The following is a 20,553-nucleotide window of genomic DNA, read 5'->3' as shown; positions in this document are numbered from 1 at the left end:
GAAGCAACTTTAGAAAGAAGTATTCTTCTGACTACGTATTTTGCCTGTAATGACATTATTTATCTACAATGTAATGGATAAACAAGAAAATCCCCATTTTTGCAGCATTATCATTTGATTTCAGGTCTGTCAGGTCATATCACACAAAAGCCTCCTTTCCCCCTCTCTCTCCCACGCTTTTCTTTTTGTCAATGACATTCCCTGCGATGAGCATTCCAAAAGAATAGCGCTTGCTTCTCTCGTCAGCTTGGTTTTGTCAGTTCTGAACACAGGGTCTTGCTTTGCCATTTTCAAGGTCTCTTTCAAACCCTGGATCACAGCTGGTGCTTCAATCAGGAGTTCACACCGTGAAGAAGCTGGCAGTTGATCCCCAACCAACTCTGCGGAAGATATATAATCTCTTTCATGGCACACAGTGGAATACGCCTTTCATTTCATCCCTGAGAAAGACTGCATCCTTCACAAGTCCTTCTTGACAAAAATATTAATAATGTCCCAGCCTCCTAAGGGACAGGAACATTTTGGGGTTTGAACTGAAGTGACCTTAGCTTGTCAAGATGATTTGACTTTAAGAAACGCAACAGTGAATCCTGTTTTCTATTGTGATTTTAAAATCTGCCATAGTAATAAATTTAAGGACATTTTAATTATGGTTATCATGACTAAATGTGCCGATATGAATGAGTGGAGGTTTTATAAAGGAAATATGCTCATATAATGGAATTGATATTCTTCCCCAATGTACAATGTGGAATTTGTTGTAAATCATTTTCAGAGAATCTGTTTAAGATAATATTCTCAATGCTTAAAAAGTGTTTTATTTATACATGGGGGATGAGAATGAAAGAAAAATATTTAGTGACCAGGCAGGAAGAAAAGCCTAGCAATGCTAGACAGATGTGATTTCAGGATTTATATTATTATCTGAAATCAACATTGAAAGTTAGTAGGCAAATCAGAAAACTGAATTGGAATACAATCATACATAATAAGAATTAAGGATCTGAAGTAAAATTCTCCTTCCTCTGCTGTTAACTTTTTTTTCACATTTTGTGGCTTTACTATAGTATTTGTTTAGCAATTAATGTTCTAAGTTGTAACGCATTCAAAGAAATTAAGCCTCCCTCAAATACTGGTACAGGCTGAATCTAAATATGCCAAATGAGGCAGAGAAGTGGTAGATTAGATGCCAAAAAATCACTTTGACCTCAATTATCCAGGTAGTATTTCAAGAATCACTTTGCATGGCCAAAGAGCGTGTAATCTAGTTGTCTTCAGCATAATCACCATCTTCTATGGAAAACCATCTTTATACATTATACCATCTCCCATTCACAACCAAATCAGAGCCCAAGGTTAAAAACATAATCTCTCGGTGTCTTCAGGGTGAGAATGAGCTTTAAAGTCCCATATTTCTTGGGTAATTACTCTTATTATTAATGTTATGTGTAGCAGAAAATGAGCATTTTAAATACCGCATTTGTGAACATAGATATTTTTCAATGAAAAAAAAGCTATTTTGTAAAGTTACTCTAATAATGACCAGATATGTATTCTTATGTCACCACATCTGAAATTTGACCAAAACCAACAATTAAAAATATCACCAGAGGTGCTGGGGGAGGGAAAAATGGGAAGTAGTTGTATAATGGGGATAGCATTTCAGCTTCACAAGGTAAAAAAAGTTCTGGAGATCTGTTGTACAACAGAACTACTGAACTGTATATTTTAAAATGGTTAAGATGTTAAATTTCATGTTATATGTTTTTTACCACAATTAAAATTTTGTCAATATTTAAAAAATACTATCAAGGGGCAAATTTCCCTGGAACTAGGCAAATGGGCTACTAGGTGGGGTGAATTATCTACTTGCAAAAGCCAGTTTTAATTTATATGTGGCATTTATAGAGAATGCTGGTAAAGCTGCCAGAGGGGTCAAGGAAAACAAGCAACGAGAAGATGATCAATGCCTTTGTCTGCTTGAATAATTTTGATTTGTGCAGAATGTCAGAAATCACCTCTCAGAAAAACCTCTTATCATGAAAAATATGGCTGGAGAATCTATGAAAAACATTACTCCCTAACAAGGCTTATTGATTCTCAACACCATCATTGCTTAAACATTGACAAGGCCAAGTTTCTAAATGTCAGATATGCAACAAGGACTGCTTGGATGAAAGTACAAGAGAGGGAAAGATGACTTGTTGAGCTTGCACTGAGTGCTTTACACGTGATATTTCATTTAATCTTGTGAGGTAGGTACTGTTAATTCCCATATTTCCAAAAGAGGAAATTGGATCTGGGAGGTTAAGAAACTTGTCCCATTTCACCAAGAGAGAACTGACATCATTAGAAATGGAACTCCAATTTAAAGAGTCTGATTCAGTTCAATCTTAATTTTCAGTCTAATCTTAATTTGTTACACCATTCTGGAAAGTCAAAAGTGAAATTGAAGGAGAGAAGTATAACTAGTTTCTCCTGCCAGCTTTCATACTCTATGATGGTTGTCATACTCTATGACGACTCTCTATGAATCCCGGTCCCCAGGACTCTAAGCCAGCCTTCTTGAGTGACCATCTACCCATCACTGAACTGCATTAGTCATTATCTTATAATCCATCCTTTCAGCAACCAATCATCAATATCCTAATTCTTAGGCACAGAAAAGAATCTAACAGTCTAGTGAGAAAGCTGCCTGTATACAAAGGTACCTGTCACAATGGGAGTATACCCAAGGTTCCATGTGGGAAAAATTAAAACACCAAAATGGAGGAAGGAGTTAAAGGAGAAGGAATAGATGGGATATAGTACCTACAACCAGGGGCGATGAGAATTACAAGTGTGTTTTCCATCTTCCAAGTCCAAGGCCATATCCGAGGTCCACCTCTGAATTTTGTGAGCAAGATTCATAAAATTTTTTGGAAATTAAGCAGTACTTAGCATTTTAATTTTTGCCATATTAGTATCTGACACTGACCAAATGACAGACCAAGAATATTTCTTATTCTATTATTGAGGACTAAATAGGGTTCTTACTTAGAACAACAACCCTATTAGGTTGTTGAGGGGTGGGGAGGTGGTGGCTGGTAACAGGGAGATGGGAGCATAAGACTCCATTATTTGTGAAAATCCAAATTTCTTAAGTAATCTTTGTTGGATATAAACTGACAGTGTGACCTTTCCCCTATGCATACTGTAAATGTATAACATGGTAGACAACTAAAGCTTCATTCTTTTGTCTTCTTTCATTATTCTTTCATGAATTGGAAATACATCTTCCAATTTTATATCATGTTTCATATATAAAACATGACAAACCTTGTAATATATAACCTATATAATATATAACCTTGGAATATATAACCTATATTTTATATAATATTATAATATAAAATAGATATCACATAATTTTCCTACCAACTTAATTAGGCCTCCCAAAAGGATTACCTTAAATACACCAAAATGTGATTTGTTGATCATACTTGGGAAAACAGTTTTAAAACTCCCCGTATTGCCTTGGGCTTTCTTTGGATTTCTTGGGTCTGATTTTCACAATAAGTTACAATAGATATGCTGATGGGGGCCCGTGGAATAGGGAGCATCACTGGACAGATCCAGGCTAAGGAAAGCTTGCATTGCAAGTGGGTGATGCCGAACAACTCTCAGGGGGAAAAACAAGGAGAAAGCTGGAGAGGTTCACCAACTATAATTAGCTCCATTAAATCCCTTTAACTGAATTTCTAACATGCTGTTTAAAGAATGGAAATATTTATGGGAAAATGTAGCACACCCCTTTTTGGTCACTGTTATTGGATGTAAAAAGCAAACTACATTTACAGGTCCCATGGCTATCCAATCTATTTTCTCAAAACAAAGTTTTCTTAGCATTGTTTGTTATCCAGGAAATTTCACAGCTTTAAGGGACCCAGACTTCAAAGTCAAGGAAGTGAATTTGGGGCATGGAAGACTGGGGGCACCGAGTGAAATTACCCATCAGCATTAAAAAATTACTAGATTTTTTTTCTGGTCATTCGTTAACCGCAGAGTCAGAATAGCTACATATAATTTTGAAAGCATGCATGTATCTTTTTAAAGACGCATAGATATATTCATTCGCTTTATCATTTCATAAAAAATCTGGCCGATCAGACGAATACTGTTTATCAGTTGTTGATGGAAGGAACCTTCCTTTGCTAAACATTGTGTAGGAACAGCAGCATGACCCTTGGGTCATGGGATAACACTTGTGCACTCATGCTCACAGGGGCCTTTTTTTGTAAGTGGCACCTGCTGTGAGGCTCTCCTTATAAATACTGACTGCCTGCAGCAAATCACAGATGTTTTAGGCACTAGAAAAACCGACAGGAAGTAATCACTAAACGAAAGACAGAAACAGTAAGGGGTATGTTGGGGGAGGGGGAGAAAAAAAGTCTCCAGTAACTGTTTGGGGGATGTTTGGAGGAATGAATTGAAAGTGTAGAGTATAAGTAGCCTTGCTGTGCTGCTCAATTTGGCCCAGACCTCAGCTCAGCTTAGCTGAGAAGGCACAGGGCATCTAAGGAGGATGGGACGTCGTTACCTAATGTGAGTGGGGGCATCAGGCTGGAAAATCCCTTTCATTATTTCTGGTAGTTTGAAGTCCTTAACAATTTTAGTTGTTCTTGTTATTTTGTGGCATTTGGGTTTTTCCATTGAACACCTTCCCCATGATTTTTTTTTTAAGTGTGAAAATAAATGCTTTTATTGTGGTGCAAACCTTCCTTATTAGCCAAAGACCACTTCCCTTTACGCTTCCAGGGGACTGCCCCCACCACCTGGTGTACTGAACGTTGGATGTTAAAAAAAAATCATGCTTGAGTTTATCTTGTTTTTACACCAGTTTATTTTGAGTGTATTTCAAAGCCATATAATAACATTATTTTATAGACTTCCAATTAAGTGCTAACAAAGAAAATATTTGTCTACTCTCCATTCCCCCAACAATTTCCGGACCTCATTTCAAAGAGATGCATGTTACCTGAATGTTAATTGCTTTTTTTTTTCCCAGAGAAACCAAAGCATGTTGTTTGTTTTCAGAGGAGTATTTATATTTAACATGTTTACATTGAAGTCACATTTGCTCTCTTCCTTAAATGACTTCTCTAATAACTATTTTTTAGCTTACAATCACATTAACAATCTGCCCCTAAAGAATTCCTCAGTCTTATTTTTTATAATTTTTATTTTAATATTTGACAGTTTCTTTGTAAAAAGGAAAGAGCATTTGAAATAATATTGGGTATTTTGCCAAGTCTGTCAAAGGAGTAACACTTCCACTTTCTCAGCTCCGTCTCATTAAAATTGTATTCTAATTCTGTCTTAACTTGGTCTCGGTGCTTCATAAGTCATTGCCTGCTCATTACTTGTAGTGTGGGAGATGAAATTTATTCAAACCTAATAGCTGAGATAAAGAATGGAAAGGCAGGCAGCTGGGAGAAATGAAATTAGCCTATTTTAGTACTTTTCCGGCTGGATTTTTGCACAGCCACCAGTTATGCCATGTGTCAGTCTGCATTTGTGACACTATCTATGTTTAGTTTATAGATTTCCGTTAGTATGATATTCTTAAAATGAAAATACAGGAGATTCTCCCCTTCCCCCCCGCCTTTTTTTTTTTTTTTTTTTTTTTTTTTGTCTTTGGCATTGAAATGTCACTGAGTATCTGAGTTGATAAACGGGAAAACATGATTTTCTATAGTTTTCTGTAATTATAGAATCATTAAAATTGCCCAAGAAAGATTAATTGTTTCATTGTGTTACAATTCATATTGGTATGTCTTACAGAAAAGAACATTAATGACAGAGAGTAAATGTTATACCCTCAGCATGGTTTGAGGGGAAATGGATTTAGAATGTAATGTGACTTACAAGCAATTTCAGGTAGAATACAGGAGGGAGCTACGCTTCTAACCTAAACACTCCATCTCCAGCTTTAAATGTCAAAAGAATACACTGTGGAATTCCTAATTCTGATTATAGAGGAGTATTTGAAGAACATTGTCTAAAAGCATTGTACTTTTCCATTATAAATTGAGTTGTTAAGGAATTATATGGTCTAATTACTAAACTTGGTATTTTTGACTACTTTGATTATGAACATACATTGTCATTAGCTAGATAATTAAATTGACTGCAATAACAAGTCATAATTTAGAAATATGTTTGAAATTACTTTCTATATGAAAGCAAAGTCTTTGTTGATCTATGTATGTGATTAATGTCAAGTGTCATGAGTTAGCTGAGAGATTTCAGTGTAAAAATATGTGCATTTATATAAAAGAAAGAAGTTCATTTATACTCTAATTCTTAAAGTAAACAATGGAGCTTGATATGTGCCTAAATATAAGTACTGATGGATTTTTTTCTGCTTACTCAAAGAAAATATAGGAAGAAAAATACATTTCTTAGAAATGTGATGGTTACGTTTAGGTTAGGTTTAACCATTTATGCATACAGTGCAATGTTTACACTCAACCTAGAAACTTTACAAATAATATACTTAGATTTAAATTTAAATAGATAGAACCAGTCAAAGTATTACGTAAGATATGAGGACATTTCTGTCAAACCCACTGTAGTACGAAATTACAAAATATTTTATGTGACCAATAAATTGTGCAGATAAGCAGCGGACCACAGTCATAAACAAACTTGTCTTTGTTGTAGGTATTCTCTGGTAACAGTAGCTGGATTAGAAAGGTGACCTTCTTGAGAGCATTTAGCATGGTGGATTTTTATTTGCTTTTTATGTCTTTAGCATTGTGAAATTTTGTTCGCGGTTTTTGTAAACCATCTAGCAGAAGAGTAGGTCAAGTTATAATCTAGGACTAAACTAGAAATCAATAGACCATACAAGGCTAAGCCCTGGTATGATTTAATAAATTCTGTCCAATGAATTATGTAATAAATAAACTATGCAGTGTGTTTGTTTGTGTGTGTGTGTGTAATGTAAGTAAATGTCAAATACCAAACTGATGTGGATGTAAACAATTATATATAGGGTTTGTTCCTAAATATGTATTTCTGGATTTCCAGATATACAGCAATCATATGCTATAACTAATATACCCAGATCCATTCGAACTCCATCTGTATCCTTTCTCTTCCCCATCTTCGCCACTCCAGGCACTTGGAATGCACACATATCCCAGTCCTATTGCTTATATAGCCTCTATCAAGCAAATAAAACATAACAGTAATTTGAAAACCGATTTGTTACTCAACTAGAATATTTTTGATGCCACGCTTGGGTCTACATCAATTTCAAATTTGCAATTTGGGACTCAGAAATCGACAGACTAATGGGCTCTGTCAAGAAACATACTAAAGAAATGTAGCATATGTTCCTACAAAAGACTTTGATCTGTACTCTCATTAACAAAACATTTTTCCTTTTTTCAGGCTATGAGAATCTGGTTGCCAATTATACTTAAATTATTATGTTTGGCCCCTTGATTCTTTTATCAACTGGATGTCTTCATAGAAATAACAGCTGCATGAGCAGCACTTTTTCAAAGCAACAAGGAAAGAATCTATTCCCACCCCAGAGTCCCACATTAGCCAGTTCCTTCTCACCAGAGAAGAACAAAAAATATCTACAGAGGCAATGAATAAGAGAGGAAAGGGCTATTATGGATCTATTGTTAGTATAATTCCCTGCTGTGGCCACTGGTCCTTGAGGTTGTGTTCTTTGCTAGGGACTACTGGTTGTATCTGTCCTTCATGGCTGGTGGTAGTGGTTCAAATCTATTTAGCACTGATGGCTGCGGCAGTCAGTGTCAAGAAATTTGGTTGATGACTCAGATTTTGGACTTACCCTCTTCTCTCTTGACATTCTGAGTTCTTCATATTTCATCAATAGTTGCATACCTTCTCATGAATGCCAGCCACATTAAGGCATTTGTGGTATGAGATCTCAAATCTCAGATCTGTGGTATCAGAGAAAGCAGAAGTTTCATTGGACTATTACCACATTATTCTTATGAATAGGCATACCCACACCCCCTCCCATTAGCTTTAATGCATACAGCATAAAACATTATGTATCTGCTTCTCATCACTCTCTGGATCTTCAAAAACTGTTTGCCCTTCTAAATATTTTTTCTTGTCCACTTTTTTTACTTTTATATTTCATTTTCTTTGGATATGATTTTATCTTTCTTTAACTAATTCCAATGTTTTAATCAACTATTGCAATCATAAAAAGTGCCCTAAATCTAAAGATTTTCATGCTCTGAGAGTCCTGATTCAGCATCAGACCTACTAACTGGCCTCTGTCTGTGAAACCTGAAAGGATCTCAAAGAAGTAACTGATTTCTAATCAACAAATACATACCCTCTTCAAAGGCAACATCTCCTCCCAGCTTTTAGAATTTAACATCCAGTATCCTCCCACATTTTTACTCAACCTGGCCTTCCAATCTATTTCTTCTATGTCTCCTTTACCAACATGCCTTTATACTTCCAATATATTAGTTCACTTAGTCATCACAGATGAGCAAACCAACTCAAAAACATCAAGCACCTAGCTCTAAAATGACTTCACCAAAGATACACTTTGACAAAATAGGTCACATTCAAGCATAAGGTATATTTCCAAATTTGTTAAAAAACAAATTTCCAAAAAGATAAAATCATGTCTGTCATACAAATATAAACACATGTCAAAGATTGTATTTAGCTCATTAATTGAGAGAACTGATAAGCGATTGCTAGTTCAAAGGAAAATCCACAGAACAGACACATATATAGATGAAGAATAGTGAAATAAATTCACAAATGTGTAAAAAACTGGTTTCTTCGACAATGGGGAAGACAAGTTGAATCTTCACAAGACAGAATTGATTTGCATGTTGAAGAAAAACATCATTTGCATTACTACCAGTTTTCTACAAATTACTTTTAACTTTACACCGTTGTAAAATGACACATATCCTATAAAGGATCAAGTAATCCTGGAGGTTCCAGCATTTGTTGGAGACAGAAACAAGATTTGTTTGATTCTCTTTGATTCAACAAATGAATGAATAAACACCCTTGATTATTGTATTTAGGATTAATTATTCATTCATTCAACACATACTGTTTCTTACTTACTATACCAGTCCATGTTCTAGGTGGGGGAGACAGTACGGTTAATAAAACAGAAATATTTTTGTCTTATATCCTAATGGGGAAAAATAGAACATAAGTAAATAAATAAATTATAAATATATATTAAATGGTATTAGTGCTATGGAGGAAAATAAAGCAAAACAAGGTAGATAGAATGGGGATAATACAGGGAAAGGTACTGTTTTAAAGAAGATGTTTAGGAAAAATTACACTGATGTGGAGCTACTTGAGCAGAGACATGAAGGAAGTGAGGATCAGAGTTGTACAAATTGCTGGAAAAAGAGCTTTCTAGGCAGAGAGAAGAGCAAGTGCAAAGCCTGAGACAGTAGAAGACTCACGTATGTAGGGCCAGCAAGGAGGCCAGCATGATGGGGCAGAGTGAGCCTGCAGTCAGAAGGGACAGGGCAACAGAAACAGGCAGAGATAGAAAGATGGAAGCCCTTGCAGGCCATGATAAAGACTTAGTGTTTCGAAGTGTTACAGGAGGCAAGTGGAAGGTTTGGGTCCTGAGAGTGGTGGTAGCAGAGGAGAGGGGAGGAGAGGGGATTATGCTTTTCACTGACTGCTGTGGGAAATGGGGCCAAGATTTACTGAAGATTAGTCAGGGGGGCTCTCACAATCTTATGAGAGATTACAGTGGCTTGGAGTAGAATGTAGCTGTGGAAATATGAGAAGTGCACTCTTTTTAGCTATTTTTTTTTCTTTTTGTGTGTGTTTGGGTTTGTTTGTTTGTTTTGAGATACAGTGTTGCTTTGTTGCCCAGGCTGGAGTGCAGTGGTGTGATCACAGCTCACTGCAGCCTCAACCTTCCAGGTTCAAGCGAGTCTCCTACCTCAGCCTCCCCATAGCTGGGACTAGAGGTGCATGTCTGGTTAATTTTTTATGTTTTGTTTTGTTTTGTTTATTGCTTTTTTCTTTTTGTAGAGACAGGGTTTCACCATGTTGGCCAGGCTGGTCCCAACTCCTGGGCTCAAATGATCTGTCTGCCTTGGCCTCCCAAAATGCTTGGATTATAGGCATGAGCCACCGGGCCCAGACGTTTAGCTGAATATTTTAAAGGTGAGGCCAGCAGAGAAATTTCTGCTCCAACCAGCAAGAATAGGAAATAGCTTTGCAACACACACACACACACACACACACACACACACACACACACACACACACAGAGCCCACTTTTTACTCTTCAAAATTATTTCCTACTTCAAAGAAACAAATTTGTTGAAATGCAAAAATATTCCCAGACGATTTTTTTTTTTTTCTTGAGACAGGGTTTCGCTCTTGTTGCCCAGGCTGGAATGCAATGGTTCGATCTCGGCTCACTGCAACCTCTGCCTCCTGGGTTCAAGGGATTCTCCTGCCTCAGCCTCCCAAGTAGCTGGGATTACAGGCGCCCACCACCATACCTGGCTAATTTTTCTATTTTTAGTAGAGACGGGATTTCGCCATGTTAGCCAGGCTGGTCTAGAACTGCTGACCCCAGGTGATATGCCCACCTTGGCCTGCTAAAGCGCTGGGATTACAGGCGTGAGCCACTGTGCCCAGCCCCAGAAGATTATTTTTATCATCTCTCATGAAGCGTGTAGAAAATTAACCTGTCTGTGCCTTTTTTTTCTTTTTTACTAAGTCCGTAACACAGGTGCTCGTTTGCAAACCAAAGAGCTTTATTTTGTGTTACACATAAAAGGGCGATTGAAAGAATATCATTCAGTTATGGAATCTATGGCAAATGGAATCAAGCTTTTTAAATGGGCAGGGAAATATGTTTCCTAGATTTTTCCATGGGAGAGGTAGAGGAAGAAAACCTTTTTTCCTCTGCCCTTCTTGGGTCTCTGCCTGGAGCCCTACAAATTGTACTGACAAATGACAAATTAATAATCGAAAACAGAATTGTATTGACAAGTTCACCTCTCATATGTGTCAAAAAGTTAGTTAGAATTTGAAGTCTATACACCTAACTTACTTAAAAGGGAAGAGAGAAAGAGCACTTAGAGAAAAGCAATGACATTTTGGAAAGCCAAAGGAGCCACAGGTGACTAGATGGGAGATATCATGATGGTCTTGTGAAAATGTCCTGTTTGGGTGTAGTGCTGACCTCTCCAGGAAGAAAAGATTAGAGATGCTCCCACTAAGGGGATTTCTGACAATTTCATTCTTTTGAGTTCCTTTTGGGATGCTCTGCATTTAGATAGATGAGATATTTATTTCAGAAACTCAAATGCCTTTGGCTCAAAAGTAATTCTTATACCAATGTAGCATATTTTGGGGTAGCACACCCTGATAACGTTCAGAGATGAATATGAAAATAAGTGTTTTATGTACAATAATAAAAATCTTAAAAAGAAAATCAATTTAATTAAATAAATTAAATGAATTAATGAATATAAGACACAAAAATAAAATGTATGCTTATGAGCTGGGTGCAGTGGCTCAGGCCTCCAACCCTAGCACTTTAGGAGGCCAAGGTGGGAGCACGACTTGAGCCCAGGAGTTCAAAACCAGCCTGAGCAGCATAGCCAGGAGACCTCGTCTCTATGAAAAATAAAAACAGGCCAGGTGCAGTGGCTCATGCTTGTAACCCCAGCACTTTGGGAGGCCAAGGAGGGTGGATCACCTGAGGTCAGGAGTTTGAGAGCAGCCTGACCAACGAGGTGAAACCCCACCTCTAGTAAAAATACAAAAATTAGCCAGGCATGGTAGCAGGCACCTGTAATCCCAGCTACTTGGGAGGCTGAGGCAGGAGAATTGCTTGAACCAGAGAGGCGCCGGTTGCGGTGAGCTAAGATCAGGCCATTGCACTCCAGCTTGGGCAACAAGAGCAACATTCCATCTCAAAAAATAAAAATAAAAACAAAATTATCCAGGTGTAGTGGCATGCACCTGTAGTCCCAGCTACTTGGGAAGCTGAGGTGGGAAGATCACTTGAGCCCAGGAAGTCGAGACTGCAGTAAGATATGACTGTGCCACTGCCCTCCAGCCTGGGTGGTGACAGAGCAAGATCCTATCTCAAAAAAAAAAAAAAAGAAGAAGAAGTTTGCTTAAGCAGTTGTGTATCAAGTAAGAATTGTGCTTATCACAAAAGTCACACAATTTTATCAAGTAACTGAGATCAGTATTCAGTATGCAGTTATAGAAAATGGAAGCTCTGGGGGTTCTGTCTCTTGGCTTTGGAGCCCCCTCCCTCTGTCTCTGTACAGAAGAGCTTCTTCTATCTTTCTTCCCCCTTCTTTATTGCCTATTAAACTCCCTGCTCCTTAAAACTACAAAAAAAGAAAACAAGAAAGAAAATGGAAGCTCTGTGTCACCAATTTAGAGTTTAGTGTTTGCCAAGAGAACTGTTCCTTATTGCAATGACAATAAAACCCCAAACCAAAAGGAATCTAGCTGGATGGAGCATAGTTTTGGAAGTTCATCATAATCCTCTGGAGAATTTTTACTAAAATTTTTGTCGAAACCATAAATTTCCAGACCCCACTGCAAGACGTTTTCATTCAACACATTTGGGTTGATACCTGGACATCTGTACTTTACAATTTTGATGATCATCCACTATGGGGACCTGTAAGTTAAGCCACAATCTGCACCTGAAAATTTTTCAAAATTCACCTACTCAAAGACAGAATCTGAAAATGAAGTTTTGTTTGCTTATTTGGGACACATAGTGCTACTCATTTTATTGAATGATAGAATGTTGGTGCTGAAAGATTATCTGGTCAAAAAGAAAATAAACAGAAGAAACAACCAAGGCCCAGAAAGTGCTGATTATCCACAGAAAGCCCAATTCTCCTACACTTTCCTCACCACACTGCCTGCATTCCATCTGGACATTACTTGAAGAATGTGTTTGAATATTTTCCACATGTAATGTGTTTTCCTTACTATGTTTCTATTTATCCAGTTTCTACCTATTTTCAGAATGTAATCAAAACAGCATCTACAGATACATATACAACAAATACATATACATATACAGCAAATACACATACAAAAGAAAAAAGAAAAAAGGGAGGGAGGGAGGAAGGAAGGGAGGGAGGGAGGGAGGGAGGGAGGAAGGAAGGGAGGCCAAAGAAAAGGGAAGGTAAATATGGCAACGACAATTCATCAACTTTGCAGCGATGCAGTTGAAATGGTGCTAAGCCCTTGAGAGTCAGAGCAAAAAGAGACAACTAGACCATAAGCTTCAGTGAAGGTATGTGGCATGATTTCTTTCTCATTATTTTCCTTCTTGTATTAAGCCATGCACTGCTCAGTCAATAATTAATAGCTATGACCTGTAATCCTGAAGCCAAACCACATTAAACTTTTATTCCATATTACTCATGACCTGCAAATTTCAGGAGGAAATGTAGATGGTAACTAGGATTATGGAGAAAACAAAATGACCTATGGCTGTGAGTATGTACTATCACATTGGTAAGGCATTCCATCACAGTTGAACAAAGATGATTAAAGCTGTCCTAAAAGGAGTTATGCTTACCCTTGTTCTATTTTTTAGATCTAATAGCCAAGCCTGAATATACGGAGTTTCAATGTCTCTGAACCACTGTTAATCAGGTTTCTTTTTAATTTTCTCCTAAGACATTACTTAAAATTCTTCGGTACCTTCGGTTGCTCAGGCTTCATCTTTCCCATTTTTTAGGTATTTTCCCCAAAACAACAGTGGGACATAAAAAGAAAAGAAAAACCATTCAATCCTCCTCTCCTAAAAAGTACAGCTTCCCCAGTTTGTTGTGGTTGTCGTTGCTGCTGTTGTTATGACTGTCCTGTCTTTTGTGTAACTTGAATAGTTCTTGCTTTTAAAAATGTTTATCCAGGGCTCTACATACTTCCCATGGCTCCCTGCTGATAAAGCTTCAGTGTAATTAAAGTATTTATATGAACACTGAGGAATTCAACTCGCAATATTTAGACACACAAAGGAAAATTCTTCGCATTTCCAAGTCACAATTGTGTAATCAGATGACATAGTGTCAGTTGGTTTAAGAATACCTTTACACTCAGAAAAAAAAAAAAAATGTAAAATTGCTATGTTTTCTCTTTCAATTATATGGCATTTGTTGGTGAAATTTACTTTACTGGATTGTACTTCAACTTGTATTGAATGTTTTAAACTATGTAGTCTAAAATAGTCTTGCTGGACTATATTTGTTTGTTTAATTAACCCTGGAAAATGAACACCAATGGACAGGGGGACACGAACTCATCACCATTCAATTAGGCCTAAAGGCAAGCTTTTTTTTTTTTGCTTTGCCTTTAAATGTCTTGCCCCTTGACACATCCTTATTATGGAAATAAATGTAACATTGAATAAGCTAATGCCATGCTTTTGGAATTATGACATGAAGGGGAAGAATTACAGCACACTGGGAATTTTGGTAGGAATTGATTTACAAAAGAGGTTGCCACATTTGTTTTTATTGTGGTTAAAGCTCTAGTTTGGGAAAAGACAAAAGGGCAAGGAATTGGGGAGTTTCTGGATGAATGTGGATCTAATGAAGAGAGACCATTGGTTCCACAGGCCAGGGTAAGATTCCCACAGTTCTGAACAAACAGTTCTCAGCCAATAATTTCTAAGCCTTTGTTTCCCCACTTTGGAATTCTGACTACAGGCATGTTACCAAGCCAACTGGGTTCACTACAAAGACCCAGAGAACGCTTTTTATCACAAAGATCAAGACAACAATTGTGTGCCTACAAGAAAAGAACAACTAAAACCATCCAACAAGCATTAAAAGAACAATTCTAGAGATAGTTGCCTTTGAACTCCAATAATGGGTAACATTCAGTCCCGAGATTTGAATTCCAAGTTAAAAGAATTCATTACCAGTTGCCTTTTCTTATAATTGTAAGAGCTGCTGGCAGCAAGTATTTTCAGCAGCATTATTTTTGTCCAATGTAATATTTTACAGCGATGTCAAATCTCATACAATAACCATATTGTAAATCAACTTTATAGACTTTGTTTTGTTTATTATAGAGTTCATCTATGAAACAGAAGAAATCTAAATTTTGCCTTGGCTTCACCCCAAACTACAAAAAGTACTGTTTTACAAGAGTTTATTCTGAAATATCACTTCCTGAACGTAGAAGTATGCTATTTGCACAGATACATTCCATAGACATACACAATGTCCAGCTGAGAAAATAAAGGATAGTCCATCTGGATGTTTCTTTCTTTCTCCTAACTGTGACCTGTGAGTAATTTCACTTCAACACGGAAAAAAATAAATAAAACTTACACTGTTGTGTAAACATGGCATTTTCTAATGACATGGGAACAATTTAAACTGAATCTAAGCAGACACAATAATTAAGAATACATATTCTATTTGAAGAATTTGACCACTATTATTTGTGGGGGTTCTACATATTCAAAACCTTACAAATAGCTTCTGGGATTCAGTCTTTCTTATTATAAAATCCATGGCAAGCATTTTTTTGCTTTTGTTTTTATTTTGAAACAGGGTCTCACTCTGTCACCCAGGCTGAAATGCACTGTCTCAATTGTAGCTTACAGCAATCTGGAACTTTTGGGCTCAAGGGATCCTCCTGCCTCAGCCTCCCCACTAGCTGGGACTACAGGCACATGCCACTGAGCACAGCTAATTTTTTTTGGTAGAGACAGGGTTTCATTTTGTTGCCCAGTCTGGTCTCAAACTCCTGGACTCAAGTGATCCTCCCACCTCAGCCTCCAAAATATTGGGTGTGAGCCACCACACCCAGCCAAGTATTTATTTTTATGTTTTGAGTGTTCACTCTATTTTTTGTCTGCATAAGAAATGCAAGAGAATCACCTTTTAAGCCAATTATCCCGGTGGTTCATTTTGTGGAAGGATTACATAAGTCTTGCATTTGATAAAAACTCAAAATTGCTATCCCAGACCACAGCACCTTGTTTTATCTAATGAGAGTACCTTACTGCTTTTAGAAAACTTCTCAGAAACACTTTTCTTGCCAAGAAAAAAAAAAAGAAGAAAATTCTTTAATAGAATGAGTGCACTAGATTTTTGTTTTTAACTTAGATTTTAATGATCAATTTTTTCTTATATTCATGCATGCATTCCAATGCTATGCCAGCAAGATTTATGCCAGAATCAATATGGAGAACTGCTTTGGCATATATAAATTAATTTCATACATGGGAAACTGTAAATTTGGCAAGTAACTTCTCCTTATTTGTAAATAATTAGATTTAGTACATTGCCTACCAGATTTCAGATTATCGTGAAAAGAATATTTAGATGTTTTTAGGTCTACATTTAAAGACTAGCTGTTGGTGGATAACAGAAATCCCTTGATTATCAGCCAACAAAACAATTCTTAACTAAAGGCAGATTGGTATATTACGTCCATAGAGAAAAAAAATCTATAAATCAAATCTGATTTTCCCATAGATGTAATGTAATGTTATATCCCCATCAGGACCTTGATGACAGGAGACGCCACCAGGATGGTAAAGGAGGAGATACCAGCCTTCATCCTCCCACAAAAAAACAAATGCAGACAGCCATCCACAAGCGTAAATAGCACTGAGAGGGCTCAAGGGCCTACTAAAGAATCTGCAGCAACACAGTAGAGTGAAAAAAAATAGAGAATATTCACATAGAAATGATTGCTGGTAGGCTGGGCACGGTGGCTCATGCCTGTAATCCCAGCACTTTGGGAGGCCAAGGCGGGCACATCACAAGGTCAGGAGATCAAGACCATCTTGGCTAACACGGTGAAATCCTGTCTCTACTAAAAATACAAAAAATTAGCCGGGCGTGGTGGCAGGCGCCTGTAGTCCCAGCTACTTGGGAGTCTGAGGTGGGAAAATGGTGTGAACCTGGGAGGCAGAGCTTGCAGTGAGCCGAGATCACGCCACTGCACTCCAGCCTGGGCGACAGTGCGAGACTCTGTCTCAAAAACAAACAAAAACAAACAAACAAACAAAAAGGAAATGATTGCTGGTGACATTAGCATACTTGAGATACCAGGAGTCAGCTAGGAACAAAGAGGTAGAGGCTATCAATACCAATCATGTAACAGGAACTACTCTGGTCCCCAGCAGCCTGCTCCAGAGAGGACACCAGCATCTTTTGCTACTGAGGTATCAAACAACCATTCCTGCTGGGGAACCTCAGGGAGGGAGAACCAGATGCATATTCTTCTCCCTCCCAAGAAGCAGCCACTGTTGAGCCACTTCAGGAACAGAGCTGTCACCTCTCTCAACCCCACCAGGCCCAGGTAATATACACTTCTCAAAAGAGGACAAAGAAATGACCAACAGGCTTATGAAAAAATGCTCAACATCACTAATCATTCAGCAAATGCAAATTAAAACAACAATAAATTTGACCTCATACCTGTTAAAATGACTATTACCAAAAAGGAAAAAAGACAGCAAGTGTTGGTTAGGATGTGGAGAAAAGGGAACCCTTATACACTTGTTGGGAATGTAAATTAGCACAGCCATTACGAAAAAGAATATGAAGGTTGCTCAAAATATTAAAAACAAAACTACCACATGATCCAGCAATCCCACTGCTGGGTATATATCCAAAAAGTATGAAATCAGCATTTTGAAGAAGTATCTACACTCTCATGTTTTTCTCAGTACTATTTACAATAGCCAATATAGCGAATCAACCTAAGTGCCCAACAATGGATGAATGAATAAAGCAAATGTGTTACACATACATAATGGAATACTATTCAGCCTTGAAAGAAAAAGAAGATAATCCTGTCTTTTGCAACAACACATGGATGAACCTGGAGAACATTATGTTAAGAGAAATAAGCCAGGCTTAGAAAGACAAATACCATATGACCTCACTTACATACTGAATCTAAGAAAAAACTGAACTTGTAAAAACAGAGAGTAAAATGGATCACCAGAGGCTAGGGGGTGGGGGCAATGGGGAGCTGTCGGTCAAAGAACACAAAATTTCAGTTAGACCAAAGGAGTAAGTTCAAGAGACCTACTGTACCTCATGGTGAATATAGTTAGTAGCAATATAGTGTATACTTGAAAATTGCTAAGACAGTAGATTTTAAGTGTTCTCACCACAAAAAAAAAAAGATAAAATGAAAAGTGTGTGAGGTAATGCATATGTTAAATAGCTTCACTTAACCATTCCACAATGTATATCAAAACATCATGTTGTACATCATAAATATACACAATTTTTACTTGTCAATTTAAAAAATAAATGTTTTAAAAAGACTTTGATGACAAACTGTTTAGAAAAAAAAAGGACCAAAAGTTTTACATTTAAATAATGATAAACAATTTGTTTATATTCTGTACAATATAATCAGGTTCATAGACTAGCCAATCCTAATATTTTATTTAAAAGAGATATTAGAACAGGAATTATATCTGAGTTTATCAGTCAAAATTCCAGCAAGACTTAGGCCAGGCAAGTAGAGAAGAGGGAGAAGAGGGAGGAAGAGTAGTATTATGCCTCACACAAGAGGGAAGCCAACTGATAAATGTAATTTCTGACCTTCCTGCTTTCAGTTCCGTAATTACATGGCTGTCTTAGTCCATTTTGTGTTGCTATAACAGAATATCTGAGACTGGGTAATTTATAAAGAAAATAGGTTAATAGCCTTCTGAAGGCTAAGACCAAAAAGCACAGCACTGGCATCTGCATAGCTTCTGGTGAGGGCCTCATGCTGCATCACAACATGGCAGAGAAGCAGAAGAGGAGAAGGTGTGTGCAAAGAGAGGGCAAAGCACAAAAGGCAAACTCGCTTTGTAACAACCCACTCTGGTGGGAACCAATACATTCCCATGAGAATTAACCCAATACTGCAAGAAATGCATTAATCTCTTCACGTGGACAGATCCCCCCATGACCCAAACACCTCTTAAAGGCCCTACCACCCCTAAATAGCACTACACTGACAATTACATTTCAACATGAGTTTTGGCAGAGATGAATCACACCCAAATCATAGCAATGGGGTGCTCTAGGCAAAGAGCTTTGGGTGTGAATGGCTGCAAGTCAAAATCTATTGCTATTATTCATACCGACTTTCAAATGTAAAGAAAATAAAGTAAAAACAATATATAAAAAATATATTTCAAAACACTCACTCTACTTTTAGGTGTTGGTAAATTTATAAATGTTTCCTGGTATTTTTGGTACCAATAATACAAAAGAGAAATTATTGAATTAGTATGTATATTGTTAGATCCATATATGTATCTATTTGATATGCATATATGTGTGTATATATCTATATGTACATATCACACAAAAACATATACAGGCAAACCTAATGCTTCTCATTTGTCTCTGAAGAGTATGAAAGAAATATGGCTACAATCAAAGTATATGTTAAGCGCTGATCTTTTTGTAACATTATCTAATTTATATAGGTTGAAATATGTATGAGCCTTTGGTTTGGCCATGCATTTCTGAGGAGCTGCCATTGAGAATATAATCTTTATGGATCCATGCATAATTTATATGTCTTTAAGTGTAGTATTAGCACTTCAGATTGATATTTTTTCCCAAAAAAATGTACATATAAACTCTTCCTAAGCATATGTCAATTACCCATCTGCCTTTTGGAGTCTTTCAAAAATTAAAACAGAAAAGAAATTCAGTTTAATGATTTGCTTTATCTTATAGAGAAACATTTCTAATATCCAAAGGGGAAATTTCATGACGGAAAAAGTCTTACTGTGGATTTCCAACTCTAGAACTATGGTATGTCCCCAGGTAAATCATAAAGTTAACCTAGAGCTCTATTCAACTACAAATGGACCGTCTTCCCTTTTCAGTTTTCACCAGTGAGCAGGGCAGGGTGAGGCACCATAAATGGGAGCTAAGTCCATTGCTCTCTTCCCACAAGAACCACCACAGGCAATTCTTCCTTGACAATTTATGTGACTCCTGCCCTCATGGTCACAGCTCCCTGAATGGTGATCTGGGCCTGAACCAAGACAGACATCTTCACATGTCCAGCAGTCCTGGAATCAGACCAGCACATGCACTCAAGCTAGTAGATAAGAAAGTAGGAAGAAGCAGAGATGGAAGACCTAAGTGTTGATCACTGAGTTTCATACTTTAAATATATTATTTTCACTTCTCACAAGACCCCATGCTGTTTTATGATTGAAACACTGACAAGAAGAAAGAGTTAGATAATCTTCCCAATATCATCTACCCAAGGAGTGGCTGAGTAGGGATTCACTCTTTGACTCCACAGCTGCCCAGCTAATTATTTTGTCCATGCTGCTAAAGATTATTAGCTGTAAGTAGATTACTACTTGTAAGTGGGAAAAGTGCAGCACCTCTCCAGTCAATTGACAGAATGAAAAATTCCTGAAATTCTCAAAAATTGAGAATTATTTTTTTCTTTTTTTTGAGATGGGGGTCTTGCTCTATTGCCCTAGCTGGTCTGGAA

At 37.2% G+C, this 20,553-nt stretch overlaps 1 long non-coding RNA gene across 2 annotated transcripts in view; it reads right to left on the bottom strand.

Moving 5' to 3' along the window:
• LOC104006543 (uncharacterized) overlaps nt 1-20,553 on the bottom strand; it is a 495,672-nt gene that overhangs the window by 447,588 nt on the left and 27,531 nt on the right. For both annotated transcript variants that reach the window (XR_010157320.1, XR_010157321.1), the window contains one exon: nt 7,856-7,967. This is a non-coding gene — a long non-coding RNA (uncharacterized LOC104006543). The remainder of the gene's footprint in view (nt 1-7,855; nt 7,968-20,553) is intronic.

Source organism: Pan troglodytes, chromosome 4, assembly GCF_028858775.2.
Source record: "Pan troglodytes isolate AG18354 chromosome 4, NHGRI_mPanTro3-v2.0_pri, whole genome shotgun sequence".
Lineage (NCBI taxonomy): Eukaryota > Metazoa > Chordata > Mammalia > Primates > Hominidae > Pan > Pan troglodytes.
The sequence above is the reverse complement of the archived record's forward strand: the minus strand, read 5'-3'. Positions and strand labels throughout refer to the sequence as shown.